The 20,126-nt window shown below is 46.2% G+C and overlaps 1 long non-coding RNA gene across 1 annotated transcript; it reads left to right on the top strand.

Moving 5' to 3' along the window:
- The first annotated feature begins 870 nt into the window (after positions 1 to 870).
- On the top strand, positions 871 to 4,869 carry LOC142830752 (uncharacterized). The gene is made up of 2 exons (XR_012906208.2): positions 871 to 2,003; positions 4,326 to 4,869. It is a non-coding gene; the product is annotated as an uncharacterized LOC142830752 (long non-coding RNA).
- Positions 4,870 to 20,126: the final 15,257 nt, after the last annotated feature.

Raw genomic sequence — 20,126 nt, 5'->3', positions numbered from 1 at the left:
CAGCTGTTTGTCAGCTCAGCGCGCTAGTCTGGACGCTCCCGCGCTGACATGAAAGCCCTTTATCGACCTCCCCAGTAAACCTCATCCTACGAGGCATAACGGGGAGGTCGATAAAGGGCTTTCAGGTCCAGACTAGCGCGCTGAGCCGACAAACAGCTGATCAGCTGTTTGTCGGCTCAGCGCGGCAGCCATTTAAATTTAAATGAAGCCTCAATTATTTAAATCACGGCTTCATTTCCCTTTGCCAATCAGCCTAATCTACATGACTCCATCGATGGAGCCATGTAGTTTAGACACACCCCCATTGGAGAATTTTTCCTCTTGATTCTGTTTGTTAATGCCCTTCCCACTCACAACTGCCAAAAAAAGCACCTAATATAAAACAGAAACTTGGAAATGCAAAAGCAAACAAGCAATAAAAGGGACTTTAGTAATGTGCAACATTCAATTTCAAATCTTCAGGCAGAAGAATCTTACATTAAAAATTCAAATTCTTAACAATGAGCTTGTAAGTCTCCAAAAAACGCACACAGAAATCCAGAAGCACGCATTTCTCTCAAAAATAGTTTTTTCTGGAATATGCATCCTTCTTGGGAAAATCAGAGGCAGATTCATTTAATCATCAGATATTGAAAGTCCGGTAAATATGATTTTGTTTCATCTTCCTCTGGGAATACATTCTGGGCATCCATAGTCTGCACCTACACACATTCAGTATAAATGCAAGGATTTTTTCTTTTCACATCATTATCTAAGGGGGTCATGTCCTGATCCTATTGAGGTTAATGGGAACTTTTCCATTGAGTTCATAGTAGTCAGGATTTACCAAGAAGATATAAGCCCTGATTCCACAAATACCTGTACATGAGAAGATAACAGGGCTACTCATTCAAGAAGAGTCATGCATGTGAATGTTTGCACAATCAGCCCCTATATCTTCTCCAGTTATGGTGATGATCCTTTCATCTTCAATGGAAGAAGTGGGTTGTGCCCACAAAAGCTCATGATACCATTTACATGTTTTGTTAGTCTTTAAGGTGCTGCAAGACTACTTGTGTTTTTTTATGTTTTTCCTGTGGCCAAAGTTATTTGTGCCTGAATGTCAGGCCCATATGTAGGTTTTCTGTAGAACAATTTGCCATGTATTAGGATAAAAGGCTGTGTGTGACTTGTTCTCCAATACAAAGCACTTTGATTTGAGCATATCCAGTTTCCCAAAATGCACTGATTTTACCCTGGCAAACATTTTCTGGAAATATGAAACAGAATTTCCAGAAATCTACTACAGAATTCTCATAAAGTTTCCCCAGGTGGTGCAAACTGTCCTAGTTGCACATAAGCCAATGGTCATTTTTGAGAATCGACTCTAAGAATGATTCAAAATTCACTTCCAGTAAGTTTCACATTCCTTTAATTGCTTCAGTTTCACTATTCCCCTCAGTAGTACCAATTAGTGGGCTGCTGCTCTTTTACTGCTTCCTCATTGTCTCTTGTACTGATAAGAGATTTTTTTTATGTATATTTTTGTATAATTATCCATCCCAGAATATGTCCATCTGTACAATATCCATAAACACAATTGCCAGTCACAGGCTTTTACAAAGTATATCCACCCCTATCCTCAGCACAGATCTCCTAGAGAGAAAGGAGATGGAAAATAAAAGGTAACTTTAACATTGCCTGCTTCCAACTGATAAAATGTCAGATTGTGAGTTTATACTTGAGGAGTTTCCTTCAAGCTTTTCCATTCAAAACTGATTCAATTCAAAACTGAGTTTCTCCCTGGTGAACTTAATGGCATTTAATATTGTACTCAGAGAAGCTCCTTGAGCTAATCACTCAACGGTAAGTATACCAGGACAGGGTTTATGTCTTCTCTGTGTTTGCACAATGTGCAGGACAATGGGGCCTTAATCCTGATTTTGCCATGCTGACAAATATTTACTCCTCATCCTGACAACACCAGACTCACAGTGATGAGCAGAACTGCAGTCCTCTTGGTGGCAAGTATTATGCTTTCCCTGCCACATCCAAGCTTCACTTTGGGAATGATTCTATAATCTTGTTTACCTGGTGAGGAATTTTCCCAAACTACAAAGGGGTGCTTCCCTGTGTGTGTAGACAGACACACCACGCTGAGCAGAGCCAGCATGCTAAAAACAGTGCCATAGCCCAGCCAGGGTAGCATGCACAGCAGCTGAAGTGCATAGCCAGGGCAGGCAGATTTATTTTTGGCTGGGAAGAGCACAGGCAGCAGCGTGGGCTTGTCTCTTGTGCTACCCCTGGCTACGTGGCATTTTAGCATGCTAATCTGAGCAGAGCTAGCTCATAGCTAGCTGTGCTAGGAAATCCACTCCCAGCTGCAACATGGTCATGCCTGCATTGCAGGGCACCTTCAGCACTCACTTCCTTTGTACTCAATCTTCCCTCCCCACATTTTATAGGCATACATCTTTTAAGGTAACTTTTAAGAACTTTTTTCCAAATGCACTTGCTATAATACATGCACACCGCAGGCTTTAGCCTGATTGGTGTTTACACATAGATGTGTGCTAGGATTTAACACAGAATCTTCCCATGCAAGCGACTCCACAGAAGGTTCTTGATGATTGTGTAATTGAGTTGATGAGATGACAGAAATGACTATGAGCTTTACTTCACATCCAAATAAGCCCACTCATGAATATAACCAAAGCTACAGACAGAGAAATAAGTGAGGCAAAAGACTCGCTGGGCCACTGGGCAAGGGGTGGGAGATGGGGAGGAAGCCCTGCTCCATGCTCCTGGAAGGGGCGGGGTCTCAGGATGAAAGGCCAGAGATGGGACAGCCAGCCCTCAGCACTGCCTGGACCACAGTGCTCCCCACAGCAATGTCTGGAGCTTGCTATCTGGGGCTCTGCAGTGTGCCACGCAGGGCTCCGGCGGAGATTTAAAGGGCATGGGGCTCTGGCCACTGCAGCTGTCACAGAAGCAGCAACAGCAGCAGCAGCAGCAGCAGCTGGAACACCCGAGCCCCTTTGAATCACCAGGCTCTGACGCAACTTTTCTTCTCCCCTGTTGAGAACGATAGCTCTCAGGACTACAAGCACATTCACATGCTAAGAGTTATAGGAGACAAAGGCATAAGGAGCCAACCAGTGGAGCATAGGAGAAAATAGGCCAGGACTCAGTTGACACCATTAGAGGAGCCTGACATTCCCACACTTAGGCTATGTCTACACAGCAATGTTATTTCGAAATAACAGCCGTTATTTCGAAATAACTTTCCTAGCGTCTAACAGTCAAACTGCTATTTCGAAATTAATTTGAAATAGCGGAGCGCTTATTTCGAATTTGGTAAACCTCATTCCATGGGGAAAAACACCAAATCTGAAATAGCTAAATCAAACTAAGCGTTGTGTAGACACTTATTTCAAAATAGAGGGCCACCAGCCCTTCTCAAGTGCCCTGTTGGCCACTCTGGGCCAAACCAGGAAAACTCTTCTGTTCCCCACCCAGCCCTGGAGCCCTTAAAGGGGTAGACTCTGGCCACAGTGCCTGTGCCAGCAAGAGCCTCCCAGCATGAGCCAGCAACCCACTGGCACCCAGCCCTCCACTGCTCCCCAGGAGCAGGCTGGCAGCTCCCAGGGGAGGTGGTGCATGGCGGTTCCCTGCGCCACGGGAGGAGAGGGGTCGGCCCCGGGGGAGGTATGCGCCGGCTTCCCCCGCACCGGGGGCACATGCGGGGGGCACATGTGGGAGAGGCACATGCGAGGGTTCTCTGTGCCATGAGAGGGGGGGTTGGCCCCGGGGGAGGTGGTGTGTGGAGGTTCCCCATGCCACGGGAGGAGAGAGGTCGGTGCCAGGGGAGGCATGCGTCAGCTTCCCCTGCGCCATTGGAGGGGGGGTCACTCTGGGAGAGGCGCGTGCCGGATTCACTCGGGGGGGTGGAATCCTGGGACGAGGTGGGTGCAGGGGACTCTCCTCCCCCCCACTGGCACCCTGTTCCCTCTTCCCTCTCCCGTCCCCAGCCACAGATCTCCATGCCCAGATCTCCATCCCCAGCCCCCTATCCCCAGCCACAGAACCAAAAACCTCAGTCTATATCTGCCCTTGGGGTTGGGGGGAGGCACCGATTGCATGGTTCACCTAGGGCGCCAGTTGCTAGCAGCTAGTCTAGGGCCGCCCCTGTGGGGTAATAGGACATGCTGAACATGGCCTGCGTGCAAGCACATTGGATCCTATGGTGCGGAGACCTGTCATCTTCGCCGTGCAGAGGAGGGCTGGGCTTCACCCGGTGTCCCCAGGAATAACTGACCACTTCTCTTGTTTCTCCATTGCTGCAGCAACTGCGAGGGCAGCGCACACCACCCCATCCAGGACAGCTTCCTGCACCCGGGTCAGCAGGCTGACCTGTACCAGCAGCAGCACCTGGGGTTCCTGCAAGGCCAGCACCGCACCCTCGATCACTGGGTGCATGAAGACCTGCGGCTGCGGCGGGAGAGCTGGCGGGAGCTGTTTGCCCAGGGCCATGCCATCTCTGACCACCTGCAGACCCTGGTGCAGAGATTGCTGCCTCCTTCCGCTCCAGCCCCAGCTGCCGCCCCAGCTACTGCTCCTCCTTCCACTCCTGCTCTCCTTCCTGCTTCTTCTTCCCCCCCTGCACCTGCCCCACCCTCCATACCCGCTCCCCCCCCGGGAATGCCGTGGCCCCTGCACCCACAGTGCTGGGAGACAGGTGGGCCAGCAAGACCCCCAACCCTGAGCTTCTCCTCCCACTTCCTCCCCTCCCCCTTCCAGCTCCCTCCTCCCAGGTTTCCCCCTCCCCTCTCCCACCCTCATTCCCCCCCACCCGAGCTATGTTCAATAAACAGAGTTTGTTTTTGTCAACACATGTGTTTTATTTAATGGGAAGGAGGTTAGGGAGGGGTCAGTGAAAGGATGTGAGGGTGAAATGAGGCACAAGCCCCCAGTGGGGCACACCAGGAAGACTTTAGTCCTCCTCTGCATGGAAGCTCTCCCGCAGGGCCTCCCAGATACAGACAGCCCCCCCGATGGGCCTCCCATCTGGTAACCATACAGAGCTGCATGTACAGGCCAGCCAAGTGGTCAGCCTCTGCCATCCAGCCCAGCAGGAAAGCCTCCCCCTTCCTCTTGCACAAATTATGTAGCACATAACACGCTGCCACCATGTGCGGAATATTCCGCTCAGAGAGGTCCAGGCGGGTGAGGAGGCATCTAAAACGGGCCTTCAACCGGCTGAATGCCCCCTCCACCATGATGTGGGCCCTGCCAAGCTTGGCATTAAAGGCTTGTCAGGAGGGATTGAGGTGTCCCATGTAGGGCTTCATCAGCCAGAGTTGTAGTGGGTAGGCCGCATCCCCCACCAGGCACACAGGCACGTCCACGTCCCCAACCCTGACATGGTGGTCCGGGAAGAAAGTCCTCGCATACAGCCTTTGGCACACAGAGGAGTTGTGGTAAACCCACGAATGTGGTAATGTCTACGAACTGGCCCCAGTGGTCAGACACAGCCTGCAGGATGACAGAGAAGTATCCCTTCTGGTTGATGTTCAGGGAGGCCTGGCGTTCCGGGGCACGGATAGGGATGTGCATCCCGTCGATTGCCTCCCCCCCACAGTTGGGGAACCTCAGGGTGCCAAACCTCTTGATCATTGCGTCCACATCAGTGAGGCGGATGACTCTGCAGAGCAGCACTCTGTTGATGTCCTTGACCACCTGCAGAGGGACACACAAAACCACTGAGAGTCACTGGGGTGCCAGGGTGGCTGACAGTGCTCCTTCCCCGCCACTGCCCCGCACCCCCACTCCCAGGAGCAACCCCGCCTGCAATCCTGGCCACTGCGGGCAGTCCATAGTGCAGGTGGGATAGAACAAACCATCCCGTGAAGGGGACTTGCACCTTGTTTCCAAAGTACTTGGGAAAGCTTGTGGGGTACTAGTCTTCTGTGATAAACCTGTTAGTTATACAGAATGAGAAAGATCAATTCATGGCCTAGAATTAATTCATTAGAGCTACTTTGTCTAACTAAACCCCAAGGCCAACACATTAGGACTCTCATGTAAGAAATGTTACTTTTCTATTATAACAAACCCTAACATGCCTATTATTTGTGTTTTCCTACTTGCTTGCAACATGTTGCAATCTACTCAGCATTATAACTAACCAGTAATATACTCTGTAGTGTTCTTAGAAACACACACCCGGGAATAGGGCAACTATGCACAGAGAAAAGGGACCCAGTACAAAGTACACTGTGCAAACTCTCACACACATACAGAAGACTCACAGATCAGGTATAAACAATATACAAATTAAGGGAACAGAATGTGTTAAGACACTGATTACAAAGAAAGCCACCATGGGACACAAAGACAATAACTATACTGCTAAAAAAAGAGAATATGAATGTGTTGCCTGATCACGCCCTTTGGGACTAGAAATAAAGGAGATCATCTCCTCCCCATGAGTAGAGCCCTGCACGGATACAAAATTAGTATCTGCAAAAATGAGCCACAGATATCTGCATCCACATCGGTGTATGTGGATACCCACAGATATCAGGAGGATATTCGCAGATTTGCTGGGCTCTATTCATGAATGAACATCCCTCTCCTTATGTGGAAGACTTAGCCACCTCCCAGGAAGTGTTTGTCTGTTCCGGTAAAGAGCTATTTGTGCATCTTGGGATCCATGTAAGGCGATGGGTCAGGTAGTGGGCAGGCTAATGGAGAAGTTGGGGGTGGTAACTTTCTAGCCAAGCACCTACTGTAAAGGATAAAGCATCTATATTAAAGGAAGAGCCTTGAAGAAGCTATAGACAGGGAAGTCCGTGAAAGTTCATTGCCAGGGATTGGGGCAAAAAACAGAGTGGGGACAGACCTGGTTTGGAGGCAGAGCCTCCACATACAGGGCACCCTGTCCCCTGCAGATCCCTGATGGAGAAGGGAGGATGAGATAGGGTCATAGCTGAAGCCTACACTTCTGCACCAGCCCAAAAGAACTGGGCAGCCACAGAGATGGGAGCATGTGACACTGTCAAAAAAAAACACCCCACCAACCCAAACCATTGTGCCACGTATACATCCTTCTCCTTGATGGTGCTGGGAAGACTCGAGGGGGATTGTGCTCCCTCTCTGCAAGCTGTATCTTTAGCTGTGCATTTCTCCAGTGGAGCCAACACTAAATCCTATGGCCCAAAGATTTTAAAAGCTCTCTAGTCAAATTCTCTGCTGGACTAATTTCATTGAATTTGATGGAGTGGACCCAGCAAAAAGTTTGGATCTTACTTCTGAAGTTAGGACATTTTCCTGATCATCCCTTCCCAGTTAAATGTAAACTGCATCGAAAGTAGGAAACCAGTCAAAACATAAACCATAACAGTCGGTAGAACTAAGTCTGGGAAAACCATTTATTATAAGGACTAAGTAAACAATTCACAATCAGATTTATCTGGTAAATTTAGTTTTTTTCAGGTAGTAGAATATTTATTCAACTAATATTTTTGCAAATTGTATTAACTTTGTGGATTGCTTGTAAATAGCTTTCTGCAAGTACAGGTTGAATCTCTCTAGTCTGGCACCCTTGGGATCTGACTGGTGCCAAACCAGATAATCTGCTGAACTATGGGAGGCCAATATTGTCTAGTAGTGTTACCAACACTTCCACTGCTTACTAGGCAGTTAGAAGGCATTTAGGGGTAAATTAGAGGTAAATAACAGAACTGAGAATCAGGACTGGTAGCTTTAAACAAACTTTATGGGACCATGGGAAACTTGGCCACACCCACGGTAAGTGCACATCCAGCTATTTAAAATCATGGCAGACCACAGATTTTCCTGGACTAGAGCGTGCTGGACTAGAAAGGTTCAACCTGTAGTCAGGTGCTCTGCTTCCATACAACTATCACATAGGCCATATCTTGCAATTTCTGCTTCCTGCTATGGTCAGGGTGATGATTTATCACACATGTGACTGAAATTTCATTTTTTTTTTCAAATCCGGAGATACACAAGTTTAAAACTTGAGGATATATTTGGAGAAATTCAGTATTCTGCAGTATTAACTCAGCTAGGCATACTAGCATCTCATATCCACCTAAAAAAAGCCCCTTAGGGACAGCAGCATTTCTCCTCAATTCAGAAAATGTTTATGAAGCAGAGCTAGCTCTATGGGAGACGAAAGAATGGAGCCAACCAAGTCATTAAGATGCAGAATACTGAAGCATGAAACACAAATACATTATATGGTGGATATAACTAACGATTGCAGGCATTTTTTCATATTTCATTGATCAAATGACATAGAAATGAACCTAACCGAGTTATAGAGTATATCATGAATTGGAAATGCTGCAGATAGAATAAATAAAACATGTGCTATTCACTTAATTACATTTTTAGTGTTAATAGTGCCAGCTCTTCATAGCTAGAGTTACATTTTTAATAAAGCTGTACTTATTTGAAGCAGTATGGACAAGCATTGAGTGCTTCTGTAGATCACTTCATATATAAACTTGCATAAAATTCCAAGCAACACAAAACCTCAGCTTCTACAGATGGGGTAGAATAGAAAAATGCCAGCAAAAAAAGTTCAGAATGTGAAGTATAGATTGTGTTTATATACTTATTATTCCATTCCTGTCCTAAACCATTGGGTAGTGTGACTGTGCAATGATAAACAGGTTCCACATGTAATCTCAGTAGAATAGTTAGTCTACGTAGGTCTCAACTGTTCAGGCTGACCCGTTTAATTGGCTGGGAAGGCCCTCTGTGCATGATGATGCTATAGGATGGGCTAGATTGTGGGACTCACTGTACCATTATGCTGTGGCAGTGCACTGACAGGGTGTCATTGGTCTGCTCCTTCTAGGCCCAGTCAACTCTGCCCCTTCTGTCCACTGCACCTTTCAGCAAGGATTAGCTTCTGCTGAGGACTGAAAAGGCTAGAGCCAAGGAATAAGAGATACTCATGCTTCAGCAGTGCCTAGCAGCTACCAAGCAGAGTGGACAGAGAATTACCACAATGAGACTTGGAAACTTTTCATAATCTAGAAAACACTCTGTCAACCTTACTCAGGCTGAATAGTACCTTTCCCAACAAGTAGCTTTAATGAGGTCATTAGTGTCAAAATTGGTAGGTATCCAATTGAGGAAGGAGCAGATGCAGGATGGAGTAGGGGCTGGCTGGTATGGAAACAAGGATGTGCTATAACAAGAGCAAAGGTGGTTTGTTGAAACTACTGGTAATAGGAATGTTCCCAGCACATATGCTGAGTGAGTGGAGAGACTGCTTCCTTTAGGAGCCTATATACCTGCCTTGGGATCAACCTAACTTCCTTGGAATCACTTGGATGGGTGGGGATTGAATGAACTGGCCACAGAGCATGCAATCATCACAAGACCAGCTGGTAACTGCCTCCGATGGCACATCACACTCTCTGGCTAACTCATCAGGTTTAAGTAGGCTTAGATGTAGCGGTAACTGGCTTCAGAGGTATCACAATGAGGACTACTCATGGAGCAAAGGTGGCAGAATCTGGTGCACTCCTGCTCCCTCTGAAGCTAATGGGAATATTATTATTTATAGCCTTAGCAATGAACTAGCACTGTACAAACAACAGAAAGGCAGTCTCTGTCTTGAGGAGGTTAAAAATCTAGCCCTTGGTCACGCTCCCACTGAAGTCAGAAATGTCTCTTTTCAAGTATATTGCATCCAGCAAGTCACTCTAGGAAGGTCTCTCTTTTAGCCTTTTTTAATCTAAAAGTTTGACTGCCTTGTGAACAGTAGTCATCATTTTAAAGCTTTTTGGCTTCATCATGTTTCAGGAGTGCATATTCCCCTAGAACCATTTATGAGGCACAGTTCTCTTGAAAATCCATGTGGACATAGCTGTTGTCAATGGCAAAAGAGGCTCCAACCTAGAAGTGACTAACAGGACAATGGTTTCACTCCAATGGTGAGCTGGCCATGCCAGACTGTACTACATGGCAAGTCTCCACTCTAATCCTCACCTTCTGCACAGCTCCATTCCTGCTCCCTCTGCTGTTGCCTTCACTCCTCCCAGTCTTGCCTAATGATCCTTTACCCTTTCCTCCTGTTTCTTCTCATTTGTATACTCATTTCCGTGCACCAGCCTCTGCTTAGAGCATACTGACCTCCTTAATTTTGAACTCATCCTTATGACAGACCTATGTTATTATATTTAACTCCGCTAGTGTATTCCAGCTGGTGCTTCAGCCTGTGCATCATGGCCAAGATTCTGAAGAATGACCCATTATTTTGGAGATCTCTATGGCTGGGGCACCTATCCAGTATAACTTCAGACAGAGCTGGCAACTCAAATTTTGAAATGCTTCAATTCTTCAGAAAGTGCTGAATACCCACTCTCTGGAAATCAGGGACCTTTAAGGTGCTGTGTTAGGCTTGCAACATTGGAGGGCCCAAAAATCATGAATCCATTTTGAAAATCTTGGCCCATAGATATGATCCAAGGTTGGATTTAGAAAGCCTAAGGGAATTAGGAGCCCAACTCCTTAGTCAGTGGAAGGTTGGCAATCTCTTATGATGGGATTTTCAAAAGGGGCCTATGTCTAACATAAGAGATCACTGTCTTAAAATAGGGAATATGTTTTCTTCTTTTTGTTCAGCACTGTACACATCCCATAATAATGTATTATTAACATTGTTGTCCAAATATTGGTTTTCAAAGTACTGACTATGTATTTGCTTTTTGTAATATGTTTTGCACAGCTGCAGCCAGTGGTGCAGACGTGTGCTGCGTGTTGACTCTGAGTGGTAGGAGACCTTAAAACTCAGAGCAATAAGAAAATCATAATTGCACAGAGTCAGCAACTTGGTTTGAATCTTTCCCCTCTGAGGATTATAAAACCACTTTCATGGCTTGCTGTGGGGGCTGCACCAAGTGATTCAGCCTGTTGAATAAATGGGAAGCACCTTGAAATCCTGGAAAATTACAACCAATAGATTCTTACTGGATATCAGGGAACTGTTGTATTTTTCACAGTGTTGGTGATGGTGGTTGTTGGTGGCAGTTAGTGTAAACAACTTTTGATCAAGGAAAGAAATGTGCATTCCAAATAAATGGAGACACTGAAATGGCAAATAATTTGAGAGAACCATTTATAAACCACCTGAATTATCATCAGGAGACATTGTCCCTGTTAATCCTAAAATGGTTTCCTACATAAAGAGATTCAAAGTGTTATGAAATACTGCAATTAAATGAGTTCATATTTTGTAGCTTTGGTTTCTATCTCTGATTTGCCCAGTGCAGTTAAAACAAATGTTACCAGTGTAACAATGCTCATGACTTATTGACACAAAGCCACTAAGACTTCTTTCTCTAGCAATGATTTTAGTTTCCTTCTTCCTCTTAGTTTTCTTTCCTTCTCTGGGCTGCATTGTGGTTTTGGGATTGGGCAGAGATGCACCGGCCAATGGGAACAGCAGGGGCATTGTGCCTCAGGCATGTATAGAGTTTCTTGGGACAGAAGAATAAGGCACACTACAACTTCCTTTTATTAAACACAGCTTGACTGCTGCTGTGCTAGTTAACACTACAGGCTAGGGCAGGGAAGGAACTATTCAGAGGACACTATTTAAATAGGCAAAGTAAGTGACTGTCCTTTGTCCCCACTTTGATTGCCAACCCTCCAGAGTTGGCTTGGAATCTCCCAGAATCAGCATCCATCTCCCAGTGACTATTGAAAGCAATCCTGGAGACCTTAGTAGAATATGCTAAGAAAATGACTTTACATCACATTGGAAAAAAAGATCTTTCAGTACAGCTTCAAAGAGAGCTGGCAACCCTATGCCACTGGGGATCCCTGAGAGATGTTGTATACAACTGATGCACAGCGCTTCCCAAGCTCTCTCTACTACTCATTATGGATTGCAGGCTAACGCATGATCGAACCCTGAACGAAGAAATACAAATCACCCTGTAGCTCATGTTTTAAAACCCAACTGTAACCCCCAAGGAGATTGCTTGGATTCCCTGGGCTTTGTCTGCTGGCAGCTCAGGGAGAGGCACTCTGAGTTTGCCTTGGCTCCCCCTCCCTACCAGGGCCAGAGTCTGCCCGGCAACCCATGGGGAGTGAGATGCCCCTCCCAGGGGGAAGGAGAGACCATTGTTGAGGGGAGTCTGGAGCCAGCCAGGAAAAGGGGAGGACTGAGTGTGTGGGAGCTAGTAAGCCCCAGGCCTGCATGCAGGGTTCCCCCTGAGTACTAGCCTCTAGGGACCTGAAGGCAGGATCCCTCAGCTGGGTTTATGTCTCCACTGTTGATTCCCAGTTGTGGAGTTTGCTGGGAGGCTTCCCCAGCCAGGCGGAGTTGGCTCTCCAGCTCCCTGGGAGAGAGAGTCACTGCATGGTGAGCTTGGCTCTAGCAGCAAGTTCAGGGCTGCTGCCTGCTGGGTGGGTCTGGAGGCTGGCCTGGGAGGCTATAGTTTTGAATTTTGGTGCAGTTGTGTGGTCTGCATCTTGAGCCCTGCACCCCTTCACGGTAAGGGGAAATTCTGGGACCGAAGCAGCCTGGTTCCTGCTTGAAGAGGACCCATGTGAGAAGAGAGCAGCCCCTTTGCAGAGACTGAGTCATCTCTCAACCTGAGGCTCATTCGTGGAGTGTGTGAGTGCACCAATTTTTAGTTAGTAAGTCAGGGAATTTGTTTGGGGATTTTATTACCTGCAGCCTATTAAACTGGAGGGATTTACTGCCTTCTCCCATGTGTGAGTCCTTTGGGCTGTACTGGACCTAGTCAGCCCCACTGCTAAACCTCTGCAGAGAAGGATTGTGTGGTCAACAGTCATCAAGGGCCCCAACAAAGTACGCGTACCAACGGGACACTAACTTCACAGTTGCAGGGCACTGGTGACCCTAAAAATGATGTTTTACCCTGTTCTGTTATAATTGTCTCCTGTTTAATATAATTGTGTTTATTATAGTGTATGTGTTTGTGTTATTTTCTGGGAGTCTCCAACTATCTGGCGAATACGTGGGGATTATCCTGGGCTAGAATTTTCCTCCCAAGCTGCCCTGGCAACCCTGCTAGGAAGGAGTGAGGGGGGTGGAGGCACCGCCAAGTACATCAATCAGAAAGAATAAAATTGAGTAGGTGGCGGGATCCAGAAGAACCCAGACCTATCCATCCGAACCTGAAAGGAGATTGGCTCTAAAAGAAGGTAACCAGGTGGAGAGGGGGCGCTACATTGGAGGCACCGCTGGGATCCCGTCTTTTAAACTCATACCTTATATACACTCCTGCTGTCTTCCTGGGAAATTAAGTAAATTCCCAGTATGGATTATCAGAAGAGGCTTATAGCTTGGTGTGAGCTGGAGGGAGCTGACCCTGAACGCCACTTTCTGCTCACTAATGTACCCACTGAATGGGAAATTAGACAAATTGAAGATGAGATTGCTAATGTCAGAGAATGGGGAACCTGTGTGGTTCGGAGTCAGATGAAAGCACAAGGGGAAGCTACTTTATCTCTTCTTGTAGAGAGCAAGATTTTACTGTCTACTGTAGTGACTCCCCATGTAATTCTGCCAGATGGAGAGAAGGACGGATGGAAGGTGACCATTCAAACACAATCACGTTTTCCCTCCCCATCTGCCCCACCATCTGAAACTAATGGTTTTCAGTCCAAATTGGGGAACTTCCTTATGCAGGAAGGGAAGACCATGACTGAATTAAGGACTCTTTTGGGAAGTAGTCCTGTGCCTCCTTCCAGTTCTACAGACCAAATAATTTTTGCTATGGGAAAAGCAATAGGGGAGTCCATAAAGACAGCATATGAATCAGGCCCTTACAGAAAACTGAAGTTCTTTTCAGGCATTAAACCTGTGCCTGTAGGGGAAGATGACTATGACACTTGGAGGCATCAACTAAATCAGGTGATGCAGGAATGGCAATGTAGTGAGGCTGAAAAGAGGAAACGTGTGGCAGAAAGCCTGCGAGGACCTGCAGGGAATGTAATCTGTGCATTAAAAGCCAGCAAGCCTGCTGCCACTGTTGATGACTATCTCTCGGCGATGGAGGAGCCTTTGGGAGCCTAGAGACTGGGGAAGACCTCTACTTTCAGTTTCGATCCTGTTACCAACATTCAGGTGAAAAACTATCTTCCTATCTTCACAGATTGGAACCATCCCTTCAACTGTGCATCCGCCGTAAAGGCACTGAAAGGAGCAAGGAACACCGAGTACGACTAGAACAGGTCATACGAGGTGCCATTTATGATGATTTTCTAATTATGAAATTGAAACTTGCAGACCGATTGGACAGTCCTCCAGAATTCCACCAACTGCTGCGAGAAGTCCGGGAGGAGGAGGAAAAGAGAACGGTTAGAGAGAGGAATAAGATCTCAGTGAGCCAGACCGTTGGTCCTCAGAAACTGAAGGATGACCTTTGTCTGCCTACCACTGAGGACCTCCATCAACAGCTCAAAACCCTGACAGCACAGCTCACTGAATTTATGACGAGTAAGATGCCTCAGGGGTCACCTAGCGATATTCTTCCACCAACTTTGACAGAAAGGAAGTACCCTCCTTTTCACCCAGGGAGAAGGGACCCCAACAGAGAACCTGTAAAGAAAACCTTGGTGACCATCCCAAGGAACAAGAGATTCTGCTACCGATGTGGCGAGGATGGGCACATTTCCACCCAGTGTGACAACCCAAGGAATGAAGAGAAGGTAACGCAACGAAAAAAGAAGCTACAGGGAAACTCCCAAGGATCCCAGTAATGGAGCATACTGGGAGCCATTACAGTCAGAGCTCCACTAAGTTGTGTTATGAACAGCCTTCCTGGAGCCCATTCCCAGAAGGATTGATAGGCCCAGCAGCGGTAGTTAATGTGATGGTAGAAGGGATTCCCTGTAGGGCCCTGCTGGACAGTGGATCTCAGGTCACCATCATTACTAGAGAATTCCATCGGCAATTCCTCCCTCAAGTGAAGATCCATCCTCTAGAAGGATTGGCAATATGGGGCCTTAGCAATGCTAGTTACCCATACGATGGATATGTACTAGTGACTTTACGTTTTCCTGCAGAACTGGCTGGATGTCTCCAGGATTGTGATACTCTGGCTTTGATTTGTCCTGAGACACAAAATTCTGATGGCATTCCCATATTGATTGGAACCAACAGCAACATGTTCCAGTCTTTGGCCACGCTTTGTGGTCGTTTGGGCCAGAAGACCCCAGGTGTGGTTCGCCCTCCATGGAGAGAACTGACCCTGGGCTCATCCACAATGCCTTCTGACCATGATAGCTCTGACGATGAATCTCTAGGGAAAGTAGTAAGAGTATCCAAAGCTGTTTTGTCCATACCCCCACATGGTGAGATTGACTTGAGGGGAAAACTTGAGAAGCATAGTAGCAGCCTTCCTCATACAGTAATGATGGAGTCCTCTGATGGAGATAACCTCCCTAGTGGTCTGATGGTTCTGAGAGGTTTATTGTCCTTACCACAGCTGGAAGAAGCTGGCATTATGGTCAGAATACGAAATGAAACCAACCATCCCATAGCCATCAGGAGAGGAATGGTATTGGCACGATTGTATAGAGTAGAGAGTGTTATGAGCCCTGCAGCTGCAGCCAGAAAGCCCTGTAAGGCATTGGATCCTGATCTTTTTAATTTTGGTGATTCTCCTGTATCTCCCAGTTGGAAAGACCGGTTAAAAAAGCAGTTAAGCGAGAGACCTAATGTGTTCTCCACTGAAGAATGGGATGTGGGGTGTGTAGGGATAACATATTAATGTATTAAAAATGTGATTCCCCCAAATGGAAGTGACTCCCCATAATTTGTTCCCCACAACTTAAAGTGTTTAGATTTATTAGGATTCTTCTTCTTCTTATTATTATTTGTTAAGATTGTTAAATGTTTAGATTGATGATTATTATTGCCCCTTTAGAATATAATATATTAGGTCATGTAACTTAGAACTGTTAAAAATATAATCCTAACTGTTAAGAATATAATCCTATGTAACCAGAAACAGCCCCCCCCCCCCCCCCCGTGCTCCAGGGCATACTCAAGCTTGTGCAAGGGGCTGCTTGAAATTGACATTGCAGAGATACATTGTAACAATGCATTGTCAAGCCACTAACTCTGCTATGGGAGCCAAGCCCTGTAATTAACTAAGGGCATTGTTACATAATTCACGCCTGTTCTCTTTAAAACATTGTAACTTTACTCAGCACTTAGAGAATGTTTTAAGCAATACCACCCAGAAACTTTCTGTAACTACAACTTTTATTATTATACAAAATACTGTATGAATGTATGAGAGAGTGCTTGGATGATGAGTGAATGGTTCTGAGAGGTGCCAGCCTGAGAATACAGCAACAAAGGGCTGAAGAAGGCGTCAGGTGCCAGTGCAACCAAAAGGTGTCAAGTGGAGAAACTGGAGGTCCACCCGATGAGATCACTGATGAGCACCTGGCAGCCACCCTGGAGACATCAGCATGATACAGCAATTTCCATAGACTGGCATAGGAAAAAATTCCTATAAGAACTGGACTAAAAAACTATGGAATCAGAGTCCACGGTTCTGCTGCCAGCCTACCAGGAGCTTCAGATGCGCATCTGATCAGGACTTCGCTCCCCACTACCATCACTTGTGTACAGAGTACCTGGCCAGTATCCTGTCACAAGCAACTTCCAGGCTGGTAACTATACACAGAACTTGAATGAATGGATGTATGAATGAATGGTTTATATATATATATAAGTGTATAAGGGTTAAGTAGTGTTAGGAATAAGTAGTTAAACAACGTTGTTTGCTTCTATCTTTTCTTTATTTTTTATTATTATCTTTACAATAAATGTGGCTTTTTGCCTTATCCCCCTCATAAGATCCTGCTTGCTTTTATTTGGTACAACAGGTGTGCCCTTAACGTGGAACACACCATTCGTTTGGCAGATGACAGGCCTTTCAGGGAGAGGTCCCGAAGACTGGCACCTGCAGACATTGAGGATGTGAGAAAGCATATCCAAGAACTATTGGAAGCAGGAATAATTTCTGAATCCCGTAGCCCCTATGCATCCCCCATTGTGGTGGTGCGGAAGAAAAATGGGACTGTGCGCATGTGTGTGGACTATCGCACACTGAATAAAAGGACCATCCCAGATCAATACACTGTACCTAGGGTAGATGATGCCTTAGCTTGCCTAGCAGGAAGCAGATGGTTCTCTGTCTTAGATTTACGAAGCGGCTACTACCAGATCCCGATGAGCTCTGAAGACAAAGAGAAAACAGCTTTCATTTGTCCCTTGGGATTCTACCAGTTTGAGAGGATGCCCCAAGGTATCTCAGGAGCTCCTGCTACATTCCAGCGTTTGATGGAGAAGACAGTGGGGGATATGAATTTGTTAGAAGTGCTGGTGTATTTGGATGACTTAATTGTTTTTGGGAAAACTCTGGAAGAGCATGAAGCTCGACTAATGAAAGTGTTAGACCGCCTGGACGCTAGTGGGTTGAAACTGTCACTTGATAAATGTCAATTTTGTCAGACCCGAGTAAAATATGTAGGCCATATTGTGTCAGCAGAAGGTATGGCGACTGATCCCGAGAAGATTGAGGCATTAACCACCTGGCCTGTACCCAAAGACCTGAAAGCTTTACAATCTTTCCTAGGCTTCTGTGGATATTACCGCCGATTTGTAAAAAATTACTCCTCCATTGTGAGACCGCTCACCAATTTGACAAGGGGATACCCCCCAACGTGGAAGAGATCACCCCAACATAAGCTTGCAAGTCCTAATGAGAGGTATTTCAAGGTGAATGAACCATTTGGAGACCGTTGGACTGAGGAATGCAACAGCGCTTTCCATGCCCTTATTGAGAAACTCACCACTGCACCAGTGTTAACCTTTGCAGACCCTACCAAGCCCTATGAACTACACGTAGATGCCAGTCTTGATGGATTAGGAGCAGTTCTCTATCAGAATTATGAGAATAAATGGAAACCTGTGGCGTTTGTCAGTCGAGGGTTGACTGCCTCTGAAAGACACTATCCCGTGCACAAACTTGAGTTTTTAGCTCTCAAATGGGCTGTTGTGGACAAACTTCATGATTATCTATACGGAGCGACCTTTGTAGTAAAAACAGATAATAACCCACTTACTTATGTGCAGACCACGGCTAAACTAGATGCTACTGGTCAGCGATGGATGGCTGCCTTGGCTGCTTATGACTTTAAGCTGCAGTACCTTTCGGGTCAAACCAATGCAGACGCAGATGCATTGTCCCGTCGCCCTCATAACCCACTCGAGGAAGAGTCTGAGTGGATGGAGATACCATCTCCTGCTATTCGTGCCACCTGCAAGGCTGTAATAGGAAAAGTGCAGTCCCCTTATGTAAATGAGGAAAGATATGCTGACACACTGGGGTTGTCTGAGAAGGCTATACCTACCATTTATGCAAACCTCGTTGGGCTAAAGACTTTTGAATTGCCCCAGTTAACTCCGACTGAATTGAGAAGAGCTCAGTGGAAAGATTCAAATATTGGACCTGTGCTGGAAGCTGTAGAAAAGGGTGAAAAACCCATCTCTAAGGCTAACTTTTCCCCCGGCACAATTCTTCTCTTAAAAGAGTGGGATCGTTTAGTGATTAACAAAGGTTTGTTATTCCGGACCACCCAGACTGCAAGGGGTCATGTGCGGAAACAACTGGTCTTACCCCAAGAATACCAGGAGATGGTGTTGAAGTCTCTGCACGATGATCATGGTCACTTGGGGGTAGATAAGACTTTGGAACTGGTCAGAGATCGGTTTTATTGGCCCAAAATGACAGCATCTGTGGAAGACCACTGCAAATGGTGCTCTCGGTGTGTTAAGCGGAAGACTCTGCCAAAAAAGGCAGCGACTATGGTGAACATCGCTACAGATGCACCCATGCAATTGGTGTGCATTGACTTTTTGTCATTGGAGCCTGATAGAAAGAACCACTCCAGTATACTTGTAGTTACTGACCATTTTACAAGGTATTCCCAAGCATATCCAACAAAAGACCAAAAAGCCAGTACAGTGGCCAAAATTTTATGGGACAAATTCTTTGTACATTATGGTTTCCCGGCCCGAATCCATTCTGACCAGGGAAGAGATTTTGAAAGCAGACTAATTCGTGAACTTACAAAAACCCTGGGAATAAGGAAGTCCAGAACCACTCCTTACCATCCCCAGGGAGATCCACAACCGGAGAGATTCAACCGGACTTTGCTAAACATGTTGGGAACACTACATCCATCCCAAAAGACCAGATGGAGTGAGCATGTCAGTTACCTTGTGCATGCTTATAACTGCACTAAAAATGAGTCCACTGGGTTTTCGCCTTATTATTTAATGTTTGGCAGAGAAGCCAGGCTACCAATTGACTTATGTTTTGGGATATCCTCTGATGAAGCTAGCGAAACAACTTATCTCCAGTACATTCAGAGTCTCAGGCGTGACTTGCGGGAAGCTTACAGACTGGCCTCCCAAGCAGCCACAAAAAGCAACCTTGCTAACAAGCAGAGATATGATAGTCGGGTCCGTGAACAGGATCTGCAGGTAGGAGACAGAGTCTTAATCCGAAATCTAGGTCTCACTGGAAAACATAAATTAGCTGACCGGTGGAATGCAGACACCTACATAGTGGTTGATAAGCTACCAGACTTGCCTGTATATTGCCTTAGGATGGAAAATGGAAAAAACGTTTGTAAGACTATTCACCGAAACCACCTCTTGCCAGTGGGGCAGTTAATAGGTGAAGAGAAAAATAGTGAATGTGGTTCCTCCTGGCGACCCATTACTCGTTCAAGACTAAGGAAGAAAGTTCCTGCAGAAAGAACCCTTACTGCACAACTTGAATCTGCTGAGGAGGCAGACAGTGAGTCTTTAACCTCCTCTGGAGAAAATGATCCTCATTCACAGAGTAGCAGTGAAGAGGAATTCTTCCCCTATTATCCAATACCTCCTATGCTTCATGAGCAGCTATGTGAGGTAGAAACTGTTAGAGAGGGAGAATCTGAGCCTCCTCTAGCTCAAATACTTAACCCTGAAGCTGCACCCTTTGTACCCCCTCAGTCAACAATACAGCATGAAGAGGCAAGTGGTTTACCAGCTA

This window comes from Pelodiscus sinensis, chromosome 10 (assembly GCF_052426305.1).
Source record: "Pelodiscus sinensis isolate ZL-2025 chromosome 10, ASM5242630v1, whole genome shotgun sequence".
NCBI classification, from domain to species: Eukaryota; Metazoa; Chordata; order Testudines; family Trionychidae; genus Pelodiscus; species Pelodiscus sinensis.
Note: the sequence above shows the minus strand (reverse complement) of the source record. Positions and strands in the feature narration are given on the sequence as shown.